At 44.5% G+C, this 18,892-nt stretch overlaps 1 pseudogene; it reads left to right on the top strand.

Moving 5' to 3' along the window:
• The first annotated feature begins 1,053 nt into the window (after positions 1-1,053).
• On the top strand, positions 1,054-2,211 carry Gm14229 (annotated as a pseudogene).
• The last annotated feature ends 16,681 nt before the right edge of the window (positions 2,212-18,892 follow it).

Here is an 18,892-nt window from a genome sequence, read left to right as displayed (position 1 = left end):
CTCACCTCCCGTTGTCTGTGGGGTCATTTTTATACTCCTTCATTCTGGGTCCTTTCACATGCTGTATCCAAATAGCCTTTCACCTATGTCTGCTTCAGGAAAACATTCCTTCCTGTGTCTGCTTTAGCAAGACATCATTTCACCTGTGTGCCCCAGCAAAACATCATTTGACATAACTAACTTTCCAAAGAAACGGAAGTTTCCACTTCAGTTCTGTGTATTTTTTCTGGTTGGGAATAATAGTAAGCAATCAGAGATTATTATGTTTTCTTTATTTTTTGTTGTTTTTTGGTTTTTATATTTGTTTGTGTATTTGGTTTTGGTTTGTTTGCGGGTTTTTGGTTTTTTGTTTGTTTGTTTGTTTGTTTGTTTGTTTGTTTTTTGACAGAGATTCTCTCTCTGGGTAGCCCTGATTGCCCTGGAACTCACTCTATAGACCAGACTGGCCTTGAACTCAGAAATCCACCCGCCTCTGCCTCCCTAGTGCTGGGATTAAAGGCATGTGCTATCTCACCCAGTCATGTATTTTCTAACTCTTAAGCTTCATGATAATTTGAATTAGTAGAAATACATACGACATTGAATACTACCTTCTAGAATTTTCATCTTGTTTCAAAACAGCAGCAACCAATTTGTATGCATTTGTGTGTGTGTGTAAAAGAGATTAGTTTTTAGTTATGGTTAGGACATGAGAACATGGGCAAAAGTTATAGCCAGAAGAAAATTTAAAGATGGCCTTTGTTCGGGTATTCAGTGAAAGTATGACTAAGTTCCTAGAGGCTTCTTTTCTGGTCCCATCCTTGTGTCCCACAGACCCTGGTTTTGACTGACTAAAGCCCTGCTGCTCACCCCTTCCCTTTTTGCATTACCTTTTCTCAGTCAGTCATCTTTTTTTCTCATGCACTCCCAACAGTACAAGACTCTTTTTGAGAGCTTTGAAGTGAATGTGTTTTCTGCCATCATTTTTATTTGTTTTATTATTCTCTAGTATAGAGGTTATTTTTCTATGTGTATGCAATTTCTTTCTTTCAGAGTGGGAGACAAAAACAGAGAATGAGGCTAAGTCCAGAGAAGCACTTTTCTGAAGAGGAACAGTCCCCTGGAGCGTTGCTGGAGAGCTTTCTCGAGGAAAGGGCCAGGGACTGTGAAGAGTCTGTAGAAAATCGGCAGGAAAACTGCAAGAAGCATCCAAGACGAGAGCCGGTCCCCCAGAAGAGACCTTCTGTGGAGAGAGGCTGCCAACGTGATGAATTTAGAAGGAATTTTAGGCAGCGGTCACTACTTGTTCAACACCAAGGAGAGAAACTTGATAACTGTGGTTCACTTAAGAATTTTACAAGTTCAGAAATGATTAAACAAGAGAAAACACGTGCAGGGAGGGAACCTCGGCAATGTAATGAGTGCAGGAAGGCGTTCAGTTACTACTCCGCCTTCATCCTGCATCGGAGAACTCACACAGGAGAAAAGCCCTACGAGTGCAATGAATGTGGGAAGGCCTTTAGCCTGAGCATACATCTTACCCTACACCAGAGGATTCACACTGGAGAGAAGCCCTACAAGTGTCTCAAGTGTGGGAAGGCCTTCAGCCACCGCTCAATCCTTATTCGACATCACATAATCCACACTGGAGAGAAACCCTATGAGTGTAATGAATGTGGCAAGGCCTTTAACCAGAGCTCCTACCTCACTCAACATCAGTGAATTCATACAGGAGAGAAGCCTTATGAGTGTCACGAATGTGGGAAGGCCTTCAGCCAGAGCATGTTCCTCACCCAGTATCAGGTTATTCACATTGGAGAGAAACCCTACAAGTGTAACGAATGTGGCAGAGCTTTTAGTGACTGCTCAGGCCTCCTTCAGCACCAGAGAACTCACACTGGGAAGAGGCCTTATGAGTGCAATGAATGTGGGGAAGTCTTCGGCTACTGCTCAGCCCTGACAAAGCACCAGAGAACTCACACTGGGGAGAAGCCTTACAAATGCAAGGACTGTGAAAGAGCTTTCAGCCAGAGCTCATCTCTTACAAAACACCAGAAAACTCACACTGGAGAAAAACGCTATAAATGTAAAGAATGTGGAAAAGCTTTTAGCCAGAGTTCATCTCTTTCTCAGCATCAGAAAACTCATGCTGGAGGGAAAAACAAGGCATATGGACAGGCCTGTAGTGAGTGTTCAGTCTATGGCCAACACAAGAGTATACACACAGGATAAGTGTACGACAGTCCAAGGGTAGTTTTGGTTGGTTGGTTGGTTGGTTTTAGTTGGTTGGTTGGTTTTGAGCATTTATCATATGTTATGAGGGCTAAAAAGAAATTTAAGACTGTTATCTTAATAGTTATTGAAATAACTGTTGATGTGGAACATAACTCACTAGACTGTGAAAGGAGGTTTTATATTTTTAAAATATTTCCTGAATGGAAGACAGAAATTCGCTCCCAACATCCTAATGTGTATGAACACTGCCAAATCTGTGAGAGAGTAGGGTATACATCATGCAAAGAAGACATCTTACTTGTGGTATATAGTCCCTTAATGATGAGGAAATTCTAAGGAAGTAAATGGCCATTTTAGGAATAGGGACAAAAGATTGAGAATTTACGATAAGTTTGCCCAGGGTCAGAAATGGTAGAACAGTTGTCCTTCAGCCTTAAGTCCAAAAACACAGAGGAAGCAAACGGAAAGGACAGGAAAGAGTTGAGGTGTGACCCCAGGAAGTGTGGGTTGCAGTAACTGAGTGTTGACAACCAGGAAAACATAGTAGACTTGACAGCGGCTGTGTTGACAGGCTCATGTGAGGGCGGCTTTGCCCTAAGCTGAGCAACACCAACTTGGGAGCTTCTGCATGTCTTGTCTTTGTATCTTGCTTAGTACGATGTATGCTGGGAATCGTTTTAATCCCAAGGCTGGATTTACAGCTTAGTCAATTTACAAAAGGGACCTTTGATATGTTCAGGGTATTCTAAACTGAGTTACCTGAGAATATTGATTTATAAAGACTTACCTCAATTGTAAGTAGTTTGTCATAGAATATTTTTATGTCATAGACAATGCGATTGTAGACTTGCACTGGCATTGTGTTGATTGTGAGAACCCTGGCTGAGAGGCTGACCTCTCTCCACCATACTCTTGGGGTAGTGCCAGGTGAATTTGTGTGAATACACTTTTGATTGAAAGTTTGAAGGTTAGTATTGCAAACATTGTTTGGATGTAGTAATTTTACCTTTGGGTTCCACTGTGCTGTGACTTGGTGTGGATTTCTGCGCGTGGATATCTTTTGGTAGGTGTTGAGTTGCTTCAATCCGTGGGTTTATATCCGTTGTCCAGTTTGCAGAGTTTTCAGCCTGATACCATTTCTTCACAATACAGTTTTAGCCCAGTTTCTGATTTGGATGGCAGAATCATTAGCTCTGATTGTAGTTTCACAGGTTTCTAAGACTGTTCATTTTTTAAGTCCATTTTTGTAGCTGAAGGTGTTCTCGAACTCCTCATCCTCTTCCACCAAATGCCTCTCCTGCCCAAATGCTGGTATTATAGGCATGCACCGCCATCTTGATGACTTATGACTGTCTTCTCTGTGTCTTCACACAGTTATTGTTGGTTTATGTGCAAGGTGAGAGAGATGCCTCTCACGTTACATTACCAGTCCCAGTGGACTAGAACCGTATCCTTACAACTTCACTTAGCCTTAATTACCTCTGGAAAGCCCTGTTTCCACATCCAGTCTGCACTAGGAGCTAGGCTTTCCATCCACACAGTTTAAGGAGACACAGTTTATTCCTTGCCATGCTGCTCCTACTGCTTCCCACCAAATCGTGTCCATGCACTGCGTGACTTCACACTGCCCTCCTCAGCTCCCAAAGTCTGACATTCCAGCCCCAGCTGTAAAGTCTCAAGTCCGGAGCTTAGTCTTTCACCTGAATCAAATAGAACTGAGATGTTTGATTATCTGACCTAAGCTGTGACCCTGTGAAACTGAGTAAAGTTATACACTTCTAAAATACTACGATAGGACAGACATTCCTGTGTCAAAGCATAGAGATGCCAATGAAGGAATGGGTGATGGATGCCAAGCAAGTTCAAAACTTAGAGAATTCCACTAGATTGTAAGATATGAGAATAATCCCTTTTGGTTTGATTCATAGGTGAGGTAATCCTTCCTCTATGGCTCTTCCAGATAGATCCATCCCCGGCCTTGGCTGTCAGGTTTAAGTTTAAGGCCATCTTGCCTGTTGAAACCAAGCTAAACAAGTTGAATTTGCCTATAAGCTGTACTTATCACTGTATTAGCCCATGAGCTATATCCATCACTGTATTAGCCCATGAGCTATATCCACCACTGTATTAGCCCATGAGCTATATTCATCACTGTATTAGACCATGAGCTATATACATCACTGTATTAGACCATGAGCTAGATCCATCACTGTATTAGACCATGAGCTAGATCCATCAGTGTATTAGCTCATGAGCTATACCCATCAGTGTATTAGCTCATGAGCTATATACCCATCATCTTATCAAATGGTTGTTCAAACACAGCATTAGTGTGTTCGTCCTAACAAATGTCCTCAAATTCCCTCATATGAGTAGACTTTTTCCATATCTTTGGATTCTCATTCCTTCTTGATTAATATTCCAGTTTATTAGGTCATCTCTCCCATCTCTCATCTCCACTACAAGCAGTGAGACTCCACTTGTCACTTTTGGAACTTTATTTAGAAATTGCTACTAACTACCCAGTTTTATCACTCTTGGGTTCTTCCTTCCACAAGACATTGGCATACTCATCAGAAAGTTCAACATTATAAAAAGGTCATCTCCAGCTCCAAGAGTATGTTCCTCATTGCCATCTAACTCCTCACCGGAATAGCCTTTACATTCTGTATGTACCTCAGAACCCCTCTGGCCTTTACCCACTATCCAATTGCAAAGGTGCTTTGACACGTTTAATGTTTGCTGTGCCAGCATCCCATTTTTTGGCACAGGATCTTAGTTGACTTGGGATGCCATAACAAAATAACATAGATTTGGTGGTTCAAACAAAAGAAATTTACTTCTCACAGTTCTGGGAGATAAAAGTCCAAAATCAAGGTCCAGCAATGTTCAGTTCTTGCTGAGTGTTCCTTCTTATTTAAGATGGTCTTCATATGGCCTTACCCCTGTACATAGGGAGGCTCTGAGAGCTCTCCTTCGTTTTTATAAGGCCAGCAGTCCCATTGGCTTAAGACCTTACTCCTATGATCTTAAGCAAATTCATTCCTTCACTAGCATTGGGACTCCAGCATATAATGAGGACCAGCAGAGACATCCCACCTCATGGACAGAGCACGGATGGAACTGGATCCTTGGACCTTCTGTTGTAGGACAGCTCATGTTAGGCTGGCTGGACCACGGCCTGTAAGTCACTCTAAAAACCGTATGAAAGAAAGGAAGCATGGGAAGGAGGGAGAGAAGGAGAGAAGGAGGGAAGGTGAGAGAGAGAGGGAGAGAGAGAGAGATAGGTTCATCCTAAGTTTTGTCCCTCTAGAGAACCCTGACTAATGCAAGGGTGGAGTTTCAACAAAATGAATTGAGGGTAGGTGGGGAGAAACAGATGCAATTCAATCCCTTGTCTTTTTATCTGTTGATAATACTAGATATTTTCTTTTGTTCAGTCCTCAAGCTTATAACCAGTTTTTTTCCTCTCTCCTTTAAGCTTATTTCAGTTACTGTATTTTTCTGTTCCATTCTCCTGAAATTGTGTGTGTGTGTGTGTGTGTGTGTGTGTGTGTGTGTGTCCTAATATCTTGGTAGAGAGTTATAAGGTCTTTGCTATATTAGTATGTTGGACATTCTTATTCAAGCTAAGACTCTCTTGACCTTAGAGTGGTGGGTGATTTTATACAGAAGCCTAGATATTTTGTGTATTATAAAACTTGATACTCTATTTAAATCTTCTGCATTGGCAGGCCTCCTCTGACATCCCTCCAGTGGAGAAAGGACTCCACAATCCATGTTGCTTTAAGTTAGTGTTAGAAGTCTGGATTTACCTGTGCCTCTATTGGCGCCATGGTAGGGGACTTCAGTTCTGCTAGGGAGGGGTAGGATTTGTAGCTCCCCATTCATGCCGCCTGGCTAGGAAATCCATGGATGTCATGACTATCGGTATTAGAGTAGGGTGAGATGACTTCATTACCATGGGGCAAATTCTGCCTCTAAGCCCCACTGATGCCCTTAAGGCTGGGGAGGGCTGTCTTGTCTCTGGGTAGATTTGGAAGCCTCATCCCTTCATGTGTCCTCCACTGGTACTGGTGAGGAAGGGTTGGAGTAGGAACTCAGACACCACCACATCGGAGGCTGGAGAGTGAAAATGCAGGCTCCCCAAATGGCCCGTGCTGGTAGGGGAAGGACTGTGTGTTCTTTTGTGCTAAAACTGGACAATATTGTCTAAAAGTTTTCTGTCCTGCTGGTCTATCCCCTTCCTGACCTGTTTCTTAGAAAGAATAAGTAGATTTTTCTTGGGCCTTTATGAATCTACCCCTCTTCTTTTTCTCCTCTTTGTCTCTTCCACAACTCCACAGTTTTAGGTTGTCAGCTTCTCCAAAAAGCAGTTTGTGATACAAGGCAAAAGAAGAAGTGCCAAGAAATTCTGCTGTGGGTCCCTCAGGTGTCTAAGTCCTTGTCCATCTCATCTTTCTCCACCTGTTAGAACCTTCTTGTGTTTCTCTTCCCAAGATTTCCATCTGAGCTTGAACTGTTAGGGAAAACAGCTACTCTATCTTTCCCTTGCCATTCTTGCACTGGGCACGGATACGGCACGTTGTGGAGCACAGCCCACGGGTCTGTGGCATATAGACAGCAGTACAGAATAGTCAGCTAGAACTGGAATGGCCACTGGTTCTACAGATAGGCTCCTGTGTGGGAACTATGCACTGCTTCCTCTAACTTTGAGAGGACTATACTTCTTTTTTTAAAGATTTATTTATTTATTATCTGTTAGTACACTTTGCTGTGTTCAGACACTCCAGAAGAGGGTGTCAGATCTCATTACGGATGGTTGTGAGCCACCATGTGGTTGCTGGGATTTTGAACTCAGGACCTTCGGAAAAGCAGTCAGTGCTCTTAACCTCTGAGCCATCTCTCCAGCCCACAGGACTATACTTTTTCAATTGAAATAGCAGTGTTCAATTTGTGCACTGCAAACTTGATGAGAGATAACTACAATCATGAATATAAACTGTAACATTAATATTTTTATCTTTATTCCAAGGATGTGTAAGAGCCACTGGCAAATTGAATTTACATTTGTCGCTTGGATTTATTTTTTCCAATTATGAATTACTTATTTATGGTTATCAGAACATTTGATATATGTTATTATAGAGAATCAACAAAATTAAGATGATAATTGATATTTGAGACAAGTCACTTTGTGTTTGAAATGTTTCTTTATATATGTGTTTTGAAAATGCCATACCTACTTGAGAGTGGCTAGAACTAGGTAGAGAGTGGATACAAAAGTGATTTGTAAACTATTAGGTGTTAGGAAATAGTTAGATATAATTGGTATAGTCATTTATATGACCTGTCTATCCCATATTTGTTATGATGGTGTAGTTCAATAAAAATGGCTGTGAAAATAATAGAGTTTTACGTTTTTTTAACTGTTTTCTTAAGCAGTAGTAAACATATGTGTGTGTGTCTTTGTAATAGGCATATTTTTCATTTTTAAAGCATTTGATTTTTTAATCGATGTGATTATATGTGTCTTTGTGAGGATATGCACACATGCCTGTGGGTGCCCACAGAGGTTGGATACATCGGCTCTCCTGGAACTGGAGTTACACATGTAGGTGCCAGGAGCTGAACTCGGGTCCTCTGTAAGAGCGGCACACATTCTCAGCTGCCAAGCCATCTCTCCAGCCCCAAGCTGTTCCTTACTAACGTAACAAACTATATTGATTTTTTTTTAATGTTAAAGAATCCAAGCATGTCTGAGATTTCCCAATGTCATGATTTCCATCATCTCAGGAAGTCTGTATTCTCTGAGTGTCTATGTTCCCTGCTAAATTGGAATTGGTGTGTTTGTAAATTTGTTAATTACCTTTAAGGACTAGTCCTATTTCTGTTGCTTAATTTTTTAAAAGTTTTTCTTAAACTTTTTCTTTTGTCATTGAATTAATTTTCTTTTCCTTTTAGTCTCTGTTTCGCTTACAATTGTGTGCTTTTTGAGATTGCTTCTTTATAGTCTTTCCCTCAGTTCTATTTACAGAGGTTCATCAACTTTATTAGGCCTTTCAAATTAATTTTTGGGGTATTTGGAAAGTTAACTTTGCCAATATTTACTTTACATACAATAAAATTTATCCATCTAGTGTTCAATAAGCTTGAAAAGTTAATGGCAGATACTTACCCAAACCATAGCAATGCCAGAGCGTGGGCTTGCTAGATCACCTGGTAGCTCCATTTTTAATTTTGGAGTAATTTCTATGGAGCTTCTTATTCCTTTACATTTGACTGAGTCTGCCAGTCTAACCATATCACCCTTACTCAACCCAAGAAATCGAATGCCAGTGTAATACTCTCTGCCATAGAGCATTAGCTTATCCATGGTTTCCCCAAAATACCACTTGCTGTCCCCCATCCTGTTTCCAGTCAGTAATGGCATACATTGTGTTCATTTGCCCACCTCTTGTAGTCTCTTTCAGCCCAAATTGGCATTTCTACCTGCTATAATTAGAGTCTCAAGTGTACCCCCAAAAAGCTCCTGTCTAGAAGACTGGGTCTTTAATGCAATGATCAGAGGTCAGACTTTGGGGAAGTGATTAGCTCATGAGGATGCTGACAGGCTAATTCATTGGTGGATTCCCAGTTAAATTGATTGAGGGGATGGGGATAGCCTGGAAGGCAGAGCCTAACTGGAATGGGTCACTCTGGACACAACTCTGAAAGTTAACTGTGCCGGCTAGTTTTTGTGTCAAAAGAGGGTGCACACCTGCATTCCTACTGGGAAGTGGAGATGAGAGAATGCGCCAGAAGTTCATGAGCCAGCTGACCTGGACTAAGCCATATAACAGCAGATATAAGAACCCCACTTTGACAAGGTGGAAGGAGAGACTGGGCTCCCAAAAGCTGTCCTTTGACGTCCACATGCACACCATGGCACGTGCACACCAACACTCACACATCAACACACTTGAACTTCCTTTACATTCACATTAAACATTTGTTGAGATTTACTTTGACTTTAGGTATGTGGATATTTGATCTGTATGTATGTCTGTGCACCACATTTGTACAGTGCCTATGGAGGCCAGAAGAGGGTGTCAGATCCTGTGGAACAGACATTAGCTGCTGCAGTCGTTAGCTGCCACGTGGGTACTGAGAGTCACACCCTGGTCTTCTAGAAGGGTAGCCGGTGCTCTCAATTGTTGAGCCATCTCTCCAGCCCTGCATTTACATTTTAAATGTTTTAAATTAAAATCTAACTACATCACTCTTCCCTTTCCTCCCTCCAACTCTTCCCATGTCCTGTCCCTCCACCCCCTTCCATGTGCCCCTTCTTTCTTGCAAGTGGGCTAGAGAGATGGTCATGGTTAAAAGAACATGCTGGGCGGGCATGGTGGCACACGCCTTTAATCCCAGCACTTGGAAGGCAGAGGCAGGTGTCTGAGTTTGAGGTCAGCCTGGTCTACAAAGTGAGTTCTAGGACAGCCAGGGCTATACAGAGAAACCCTGTCTCGAAAAACCAAAAAAAAAAAAAAAAGACCTTGCTGCTTTTGCAGGGGACACCACCCAGCCATCATTTGGATAGTTCACAATCAACTGTAACTCCAAATTCTGGGGATGCGATGCCCTCTTCTGGTCTCTGCACTGAACTCATGCGCAAAACCATACTCAGACACACACACACACACACACATATATATGTATATATATATATAAAATCTCAATATATATGTCACTCGGCCATAGAGCTACATCCACAGTGCCTCTGAGTGTTCTGTTTTTAACATTCCATTGTTATTCACCTTTAGAAGCCTAGTAGACATTCTCATAACATTGTTCTCAGATACAGCTGTATTTATCTATCAGGGTGTGTTCTGTGATGTCCCCCGTGGAGCATGAAACCTCCCGTAGTTCTGTATCGTGTGTGCTTTATTCTCATAGCCTCTCTGTTATATGTGAATCACTTGTCTTGTACTCCTGGGCCATTATTGATAAAAACAGGGGTTCTCTAAATGCAAGCACTGTGTTACTCTGGGAGTCAGTCATAGTAACTGTGATGGCTAAGTGACTGAGAAGAAGTAGTGTATACAGCATTGATACATTGGACCTAGAGGGGAAGCACGGGCTTCCCCTGGGGAGGATGGAGCAGAAGCCATGACAATTCATCATGCCACTCAGATCATCAAACAACTGGAAACATATGAATTGATTATTTCTGGCACTTCTCATTTAATATTTTCAGATGGTGCTTGAAATTTCAAAATGTGAGACCCACAATGTCTGTACTGTTATAGTATCACCCACCATGCAATTTCAAAATAAAGAACAAAAACCAGGGAAATGGCTTAATGGATAAAGGAATCTACCGCCAAGTCAAATAACACAAATTCAGTACCACACCAACTTGTGGGTGTGTGCCCAAGAGGAGTGAAAACACATTCACAAAAAGATTTCTGTAAGTATGTTACTAGCTCACCGTAATAGCAGCCCAAGCTGGAAGCGTCCCAAATGTTCATCATTAGTATAAAAGAAAACAAACTAGAGTGTTCATGCAGTGGGCCATTAGTCGACAATAAAAGAATGGGCTGTGGATACACAATGAATTTCACAAACATCCTGCTCAGTGGAAGGCACCAGAAGAATGCTACAGGACTTTCAGGGGACCCTTGAAAGGAGGCCAAAGTGATGGATATTAACAGAAAGTAGAAAGGCCTTGGTTGTTAGGGAAGGAATATCTGTGACAGGCACAGCGAGCTTTCTAAGGTCTTTCAAAGAGAAATTAAGAAGCCTCGGGTAAGGCGGTGTGCGCCTGTTATCTTCACACTCGTGATGCAGAAAAAGGATTACAAGTTTAAGGCAAGCCTGTGCTAAAAATGGAGCTCTGTTTCAAAACAAGAATATGAAAATAACAATAACCTAGTAACGGCCCAAGATTGGTTTAATTTGGGGTAATTGGGGCTGCCTACACAGTGATTGGCTCCCTGGGGCTGCCTGCACACTGATTGGCTCCGAGGATGCTCCAGGGGTCTCCAGTCCTATGCGTAAGAACTTCTATGTAGTTCTCAGACTTGTCACCGGGTGGCAGTGTCGACCAGTCTGTCGGACTCCTGCGGCTGCTCCATGGAGATCTTTGCCTCTGCAGCTGCTCAGCTCCACAGGGTCATTGATACCATCGGTCACTTTTAAGTAGACCGAGTTATTCACCGATTGCCTACTGAATCCAGCAGTCTCAGCAGGAAATGACTTATCTGTTTGTCTAGAACACATCTGTGGCTCTGATGTAGGAACCCTAGGGCCCTGTGGAGGACTGAACAATAGCAGAGTTCACAGACACTGCGGTGGCACAAGCTTCCTGACAGTTGGCACGCGTGCAGCACAGAGCCCTGTGGAAGGGTTTGGGAAATCAGGGGGGATCCCCTCTGCAGCCAGCCTGGTCTACAGAAACAGTCCAGTGCCAACCTGGGCAATATAGTGGTTCCCTGATTCATTTTTTTAAAAAATGCTAGAAATGGTCTGGCTGTGAATCTCAATGATGGAGTACTTGCTAAGTAGCTATGTGTTCAAGTCGGACTCCAAAGCAGTGATGGCCACCCACACAAGACTGGCCCACCAGCCTTCCATTGTGAATGGGGGACAGGCTCATGAAGTCCTCGACCTCCCAGAGGAGCTTCAAGTGCTTAATGGCTGCTAGGAGATGGGAAGGCATATCCTTAGTGGTGTGGTTGCTGATAAGGTTGCCCTTCCTCAAGCAACTGCCCCCCACCAGCCATTCATGGATGCAATGCAAGTTCAAAGCCGTGGGGCACGCTCAAGGACAGCAGAGCAAGAAAGAGGGTACCGCTGGGGAGAAGGGAGAAAGGTTAGGAGGAGGGATGGAGGGAGGAATATGATCAAAGTACAGTGTGTGGGGTGTGTGTGTGTGTGTGTGTGAAGAGAGAGAAAGATTATGACAGTCACTTGTGGCTCACACCAGTAGGATATCCTGAAGAGGTAGAGGCAGGAGTATCACAAGTATCAGGACAACTTGGACTGTAAGACAGGACTGGTGAGTTGGCTCAGCAGGTAAAGGCCCTTGCCTCCAAGTCTAACCATGTGAATTCCATCCATCCCAGGAGCTTACATGATAGAAAGAGAGAATCAACTCCTGTTAAGTTTCCTTTACTTGCATGTGTGTAACATGGCATGCCCCCATCAAATATATAAACACTACAACCATTTTTTAAAAGAACTTGTGAAAGGGTAAATCAATTTAAAACAAAGCTGCTTGTCTCCCTGCTCAAACTCACAGGTCCATAGTTCCCCTCCTAGCTGCACTGAAGAGCTCTGGTCTCCATAAGTGATCGCTGGCCTTTGCTGAGAACATACCATGTCCCCTGAACACACCTGATAGCTTTAAGATGTAGGGACTACTGATATCTCAATTTTGAGGCTAAGAAACAGGTAGGTAGGGGCTCTCTGTGTCCAGTGCCAGTGTCAGGACAGCTTGGTCGTGACTGACAGGGGCGCAGCCAGGACAGAAAAATCTGAGATGCTCCAGGCTGAGGTGCTCCTGGCTTACCTGCTGGGAAAACAAGTGATACATAACTGCCCTCACAGTGTTGTGGGGTCCATTCCTAAAACCTCTGGAGAAGGCTCCAGTTCCACACCCCTCTGTCTTAGTGCTACCCAGGACAGCCAGAGCAACACAAGACCCTTTCAAACTCATCAACAAGACTGCCTCCACGTGAGCTGAAGAAGGACACCAATAGACAGGCCAAAGAGACTGGGGGGTAGACCGAGAGGCCTCGGTCCTGCACAAAGAGTTACAGGCAACTAAGGAACACTGAGCTTGGGAGAGTCTTCCCCAAGGAAGAGCATGCCGGTCGGTTATCCAGTACCAAGTCAGCCCTGAACACATGCATACAAGTAGCATTATACCGACCGAGCAGGTTATATTTAGGAATATATGTGTGTATACATATGTGCATGCAATAACAATTAATGAAAAAGAGAGGCCATGAATTGGAAAGATGGCAAGGAGGTTTTAGAAGAAGGAAAGGGAAGAGAGAGATGATGTTATTATATTATAATCTTGAAATGAAAAAAAATCAAGCAAACCCTAAAAGCAGAACGTGATTCTCCCACGTGCGTTCTTAGCACAGCTTCAAACCCTGATCCTGTGAACAGCCCTGCTGTGGGTTGCTCATCCTTTGTATTTAAGGGATCAGAGCTTCGGAAGCTTCCCCTGTCCTCCCGTGCTTTCAGCCGGGAGTGGCTGCATCATGATTAAAGGAAGGTGTGCGCGTGGAATGGCCTGCTGATTCTTGGCAAAATGAACCTGGACTTATTTTTAGTTCTCTAATCCTTGCTTGCCTTATTATGTGGGAAGTCCTGTTCCCTGACAGACTAATTGTCTTTGAAAGACGCCCTTTCCCAAGGGGTGACTCCAGTCACATTTTTGGCTTTACCCCTGCCACCCTCACTTTGTCCAGGGGTTGTTAAAAGACTCCAAATTATAGCTCTTTGGTTTAGCTTTGTAAACATACATGCGCACACGTGTGTGTGCGCACACACACACACACATACACACTCCTTCACACACGCATACACATACTCTCTCATACACATATACTCTTACACACACATAAACACACATACTCACTTTATCTTGTAGAAAACTATGGGAGGGCATTTGGGTCAGGGGACAGCATGCACTTGCAGAGGGGAAGAGGCGTGAAAGACTGGGGTGTACTGGGGACAGGGACAGCCTCAGTGTGGCTGCTACTGGTGACAGACTGGGAGGTTTGCCAGCCTGCGGAGAAACCTAGAATGCCTTCCACCAAGAGTCCAGAGTCTAGGGATGCTTCAAGAACTACTTAGCTCCAGGCCTTACTCAGCCAGATTTATATGCTCTTGGGTCAGGGTCGTGGCTGATGCTGGCAGATGAGAGGAAGGAACAGGTTTCTCCACTGCTGTCCCAGCTCTAGAGGTAGATTGACAGAGACAAGTGAATAGTAAGGAAGCCTGCAGATGTGATATAAGTTGCTTCATGACACCAGAGCCTTTAAAAGGAAATGAAGAGCCAACAAAGTTGGTATGTGGGACTCAGCAGTGAGGAGCTCTTACTTACTGCTCCTGCAGAGGACCTGGGTTCAGTTCCCAGCACCTGTATAGTAGTAGCAAAGAGAGGGGCTCACAACTGCCTGTAACTCCAGTTCCAGAGGGTCTGACGCCCTCTTGTGACTTCTGCAGACTACCCCATGCATGTGGTGCACACTCATACACATACACTCAGGCACATACACTTTTTTTTTTTTTTGACTTTTCAGGATAGGGTTTCTCTGTGTAGCCCTTGCAGTCTTGGAACTATCTCTGTAGACCAGGCTGGCCTTGAACTCACAGAGATTCTCTTGCCTCTGCCTCCCAGATGCTGGGATTAAAGGGCATGTACCACCACCACCCAGCTATAAATATTTTTTACAAGAACATGTTTTGTATGATATAACATTGAACAGTGTGAAGCAGGTTGTGGAAAAGAGACTAAGTTAGTGGGGCAGGAAGAGTATGGCTAAAGGAGGATGCGCAGAATTCAACAAAGTCATCTGTAGAGAATTCTCTCGGCCAGGACTACTCCTTAAAGTGTGTTCCTTTCTTCCTGGCATGAAGAAAGCACCTTCCTCTCAGGGGTTTTAAATCTGCCATCTTGAGGAACAGAGAGAAAGTGTGCCTTGTGTGCTTCTGCTATTCCTTAAACTGTCCTTGAGAGGATCCTCCCACCCCACCCCCACTCCCATCGCCCCTCCCCCATCAAAGCGGCATGCTGTGTGGGTGGCATGCTCTACCACCCTTCCCAAGGACTGAGGGTGTTTGGTGTCCGTGGGTAATTCTGCTGAGACCCTGGGATCCAGTTGGCAGAGACATTGCTAGTCTATAATAACATGCAGCTTTAGGGACCCCACAGGACTAGGGAGCTAGGACTCATTATTATTGTCTGGCTGAGGTTTGTATCCCAACGCCCCATTACTGAAAGATTGGTTTCTAGTGTGATCTGGTTAAGAGGTAATGAGATTTTTCAAGGGGTGGGGCTCAGTGGGAGGTCATTACCAGCTGATTCCCACTGGAGTTTCCAAACTCAACTACTATGCGATCATGCTCACAAGCATCTTCCCCAGGACTCTATCAGCCGTGATGTCACACAGCCAAAGTGTCCTCACCAGAGTCAGTGATGTGCTGGTTAGATTGTTGACCTCCAAAACTGTGAACTAAAAGACTCTTGTTAAGAACTCGGCTTCAGATAGCTCATTACAGTAATGGAATAATAAGGACTTCACTCTTGCTTTGCTACGCTTTAGCCAGAGAGTGCACTTTTCATTTCCACCAAAAGACTGTTCTCCAGTGCTGGTCATGAAGTCTCAACCCAGCTGTAAGAGGCTGTAACTGCTTACCTTCCCAGCGCATGGGAGGGAGAGAAGAACAAAATGGGGTCTGGGGCTTGACTACAGTGGTCACCAGATCTTTGGAAGATAATTATTTTTATTGTTTTTTTTTAAATTTTTATTATTGTTGTTCTTGATGTGTGTATGAAGTGTGCGAATGTGGCTGTGCACATGGCTCAAAGGACAACTTTTGGGAGATAGTTCTCTCCTTCCATCCTGTTGAGGCAGAGTCCCTTTTACCTCTGCTGTGTCGCTTCCTCCATGCTGGGGGCTTGTCTCCATCTCCAGTCTTGCATAGGAGTAGTGGGATTACAGATGTGTGTCACCACATCTGGATTTATACCTATACTCCATATTTCTAATTCAGGTTGCCTGGGCTTGTGTGACCAATGCTTTTAACTCACTGAGCCACCTTCCCAGCCCAGACCTTTAAAAAAAATTAACAAATAATTTTTTATGGTGCTGGGCATAGAACCCAAGGTCTTCTGTGTGTTGTGTAAGTACTCTACTAGTGGATCTCTTGGGTTTTTCTGTTGTTGTTGTTTTGTTTTGTTTTGTTTTGTTTTGTTTTTTCGTGACAAGGTTTCTCTGTGTAGCCCTGGCTGTCCTGAAACTCACTCTGTAGACCAGGCTGGCCTCGAACTCAGAAATCTACCTGCCTCTGCCTCCCAAGTGCTGGGATTTAAAGGCATGCACCACCACACCTGGCTTGGTGGTTTTTTTGTTTTTGTTTTTGTTTTTTTGTTTTTTTTTTTTTTTGAGACAATATCTTAGTTAAGGTTACCATTGCTATGATGAAACACCATCACCAAAAAGCAACTTAGAAACGGTTTGTCTGGCTTACATACTCAGATTCACAGTTCACGGAGGGAAGCCAAGGCAGGAGATGATGCAGAGGCCATGGAGGGTGCTGCTTACTAGCTTGCTCCCCATGCTTGCTTAGCCTGTTTTCTTATAGCACTTGGTCAGCCCATGGGAAGCACCCCCCACAATGGGCTGGGCCCTCCCACATCAATCACTGATTAAGAAAATGCTCCCCAGCCTACCCACAGCCCAGGCTTATGGAACATTTTGTCAATTGAGATTCCCTCCTCTCCGATGACTTTATCTTGTGTCAAGATGGCATAAAACTTGTCTGCGCAGACAGTCTCACTAGGTAGCTCAGGATGAATACATTATCCTCCTGCCTCAGCGTCTCTTGATGCTGGAATCACAGATCTGGACCACTATGCCAGGGGCAGAACTTTAATGTGAGGACACAGTAGCCCTGAAGTATTTTGAATAGGAAATGTTGTTATCACGTGTCAGCAGAGTGTTTTTCATAATGATGTAGACAGCACATAAGTGAAAATTTGGACCCCAGAACAGGCAGGTGATTGGCCTGGACCCACCGGACACTGCAGAGCCTGGAGATGTACCATCATGCAGCAGATGCGGCTTAGCCTTGAGAATTTCCTTTGCTAGAAAGAGTCATAAAGGGAACCCCAGCAAGACCCCTGTAAACAAGGTACCCCAGGGAGTGTGACACACACTCATCTACAAAGAACCATATTAGAGACTGACTTGGTTGAGCCTAAATCCGTGAGCCAACTCTGGAAGCTCAAGAATTCTGCCTCCAGAATTCCTGCCCAGATCCTGCTCTCCTGGCTTCCCCGCAAGCCCCGGGGCCAAGGCCTTCTCCTTGCTGTTGGGCTCTGTATTGCCCATTGCTGCTTAGCCTCTCGGGGCTGCCTGCTACCTGCTGAGGCTTGCCCACGATGGGGCTCTGGTATCTGTACTCACCTGCTTATCTAGTTCCTGCTGTGCCAAGCAGCTGCCACCCCATCTTGCCAAATTTGTGTGCACCCCTGCACTGGCATCACCTCGCACTGATTTGAAAGTGATTTGTGTGTCTGGACACTGTATCCCATGCCCACCCCCTGGCTGAGCTCAGCTCATAGCTCTTCCTTTCTGGGCTCTGTCTGCTGACACCCCCATACGAAGGGTCCCACCTTCATGTGGGCACATACCTTCCTCACCAAAGCGCATTCCTGGGCGTCCAGATGCCATCTCCTCTGCCGGCTTGCAGCCAGTCACACCACAGCTCCCCCTCTGTATACCACCATTTATCCAGGTGACCTTTCCCCCAAAGACTTGACCTTGAAGTCTCTGTGTTTCCTGTCCTGTGCCGGTGGGGCCAGGAGGACCTGGTTGTGAGAGCAAAGAACCTGTCCCTATTTCCCTCAGCTCTGCCTTATCTGGAAGGACCACGCTTCCTCACCTCCCTAAACACAGGCAGCTGGCTTTTCTCCTCCGTCCGTGGAATTAGCAGTAGATCTGTGAAGCCGGAGTCCAAACCCTAGAGGTCAGCAAGGTCAGACTTCAGATTTGCTCTTGGGAAGTTGAGGGTCTTGTGGTTAACAGGGATAGAGGTATTCCATAAATACGCCAAGGCCAGCTTGAACACAGAGTGGTATTGAGTGCACCACACCCAGCTCCCAGAGTGACAAGCAAAAAGACCACGCTTGTGGAGGTGTCAGCTCTAGCCCAAAATAAAACTCCCTTGTGTTTATACAAGTTTGGGCTTTCACTACCAGGATGTAAGACAGGAGGAAGAATTAGCGCATGGCTACTGTTCGATGGCCTTTCCTTCAGAGTCCAGGCATTAAAACCTAGTGGCTGATGGAATGGTATTGAAAGATGGGGCTCCAGGCTCGGTTGGTAGTGTTTGTCCAGCATCTGAGAATCGCTAGGCTCAATCCTCAGTACATCAACACTGGACAAGGTGGCACATGCCTAGAATCCTGGTACTCAAGGGTGGAGGCAGGAACTGCAGAAACCCAGTGTCATCCTCTGCTACATAGTAAGTTGGAAGTCAGCCTGGAATATATGAGATCCTGTCTCAATGGGGGTGGGGAGAGGGGCTAGAGAGATGGCTCAGCAGTTAAGAGCACTGGCTGTTCTTCTAGAGGACCTGGGTTCAATGCCCAGCACCCACGTGGCAGCTCACAACTGTCTGACTCTACTTGCAAGAGATCCATGCCATCTTGTAACCTCCACAAGCATCAGGCTTGCGTTTGGTACACAGACATACGTGCAGGCAGAAACACCCATACACATGAAATAAAAATAAATATCTTAAAAATTAAATTAAAAATAAAAAGTGGGGCACTTGGTAAGCACCCCAGCCCTTCCATGGCTGCCAGGCCTTCTATCTGCTCTTGTCTGTCCTTTCCTTCTGGCTGAGCAACCAGGGGTCTGCTCCTTCATGTCCCCCACCCCCAAAGGAC

Source organism: Mus musculus, chromosome 2, assembly GCF_000001635.26.
Source record: "Mus musculus strain C57BL/6J chromosome 2, GRCm38.p6 C57BL/6J".
In the NCBI taxonomy this organism is placed as follows: Eukaryota; Metazoa; Chordata; class Mammalia; order Rodentia; family Muridae; genus Mus; species Mus musculus.
The sequence above is the reverse complement of the archived record's forward strand: the minus strand, read 5'-3'. Positions and strand labels throughout refer to the sequence as shown.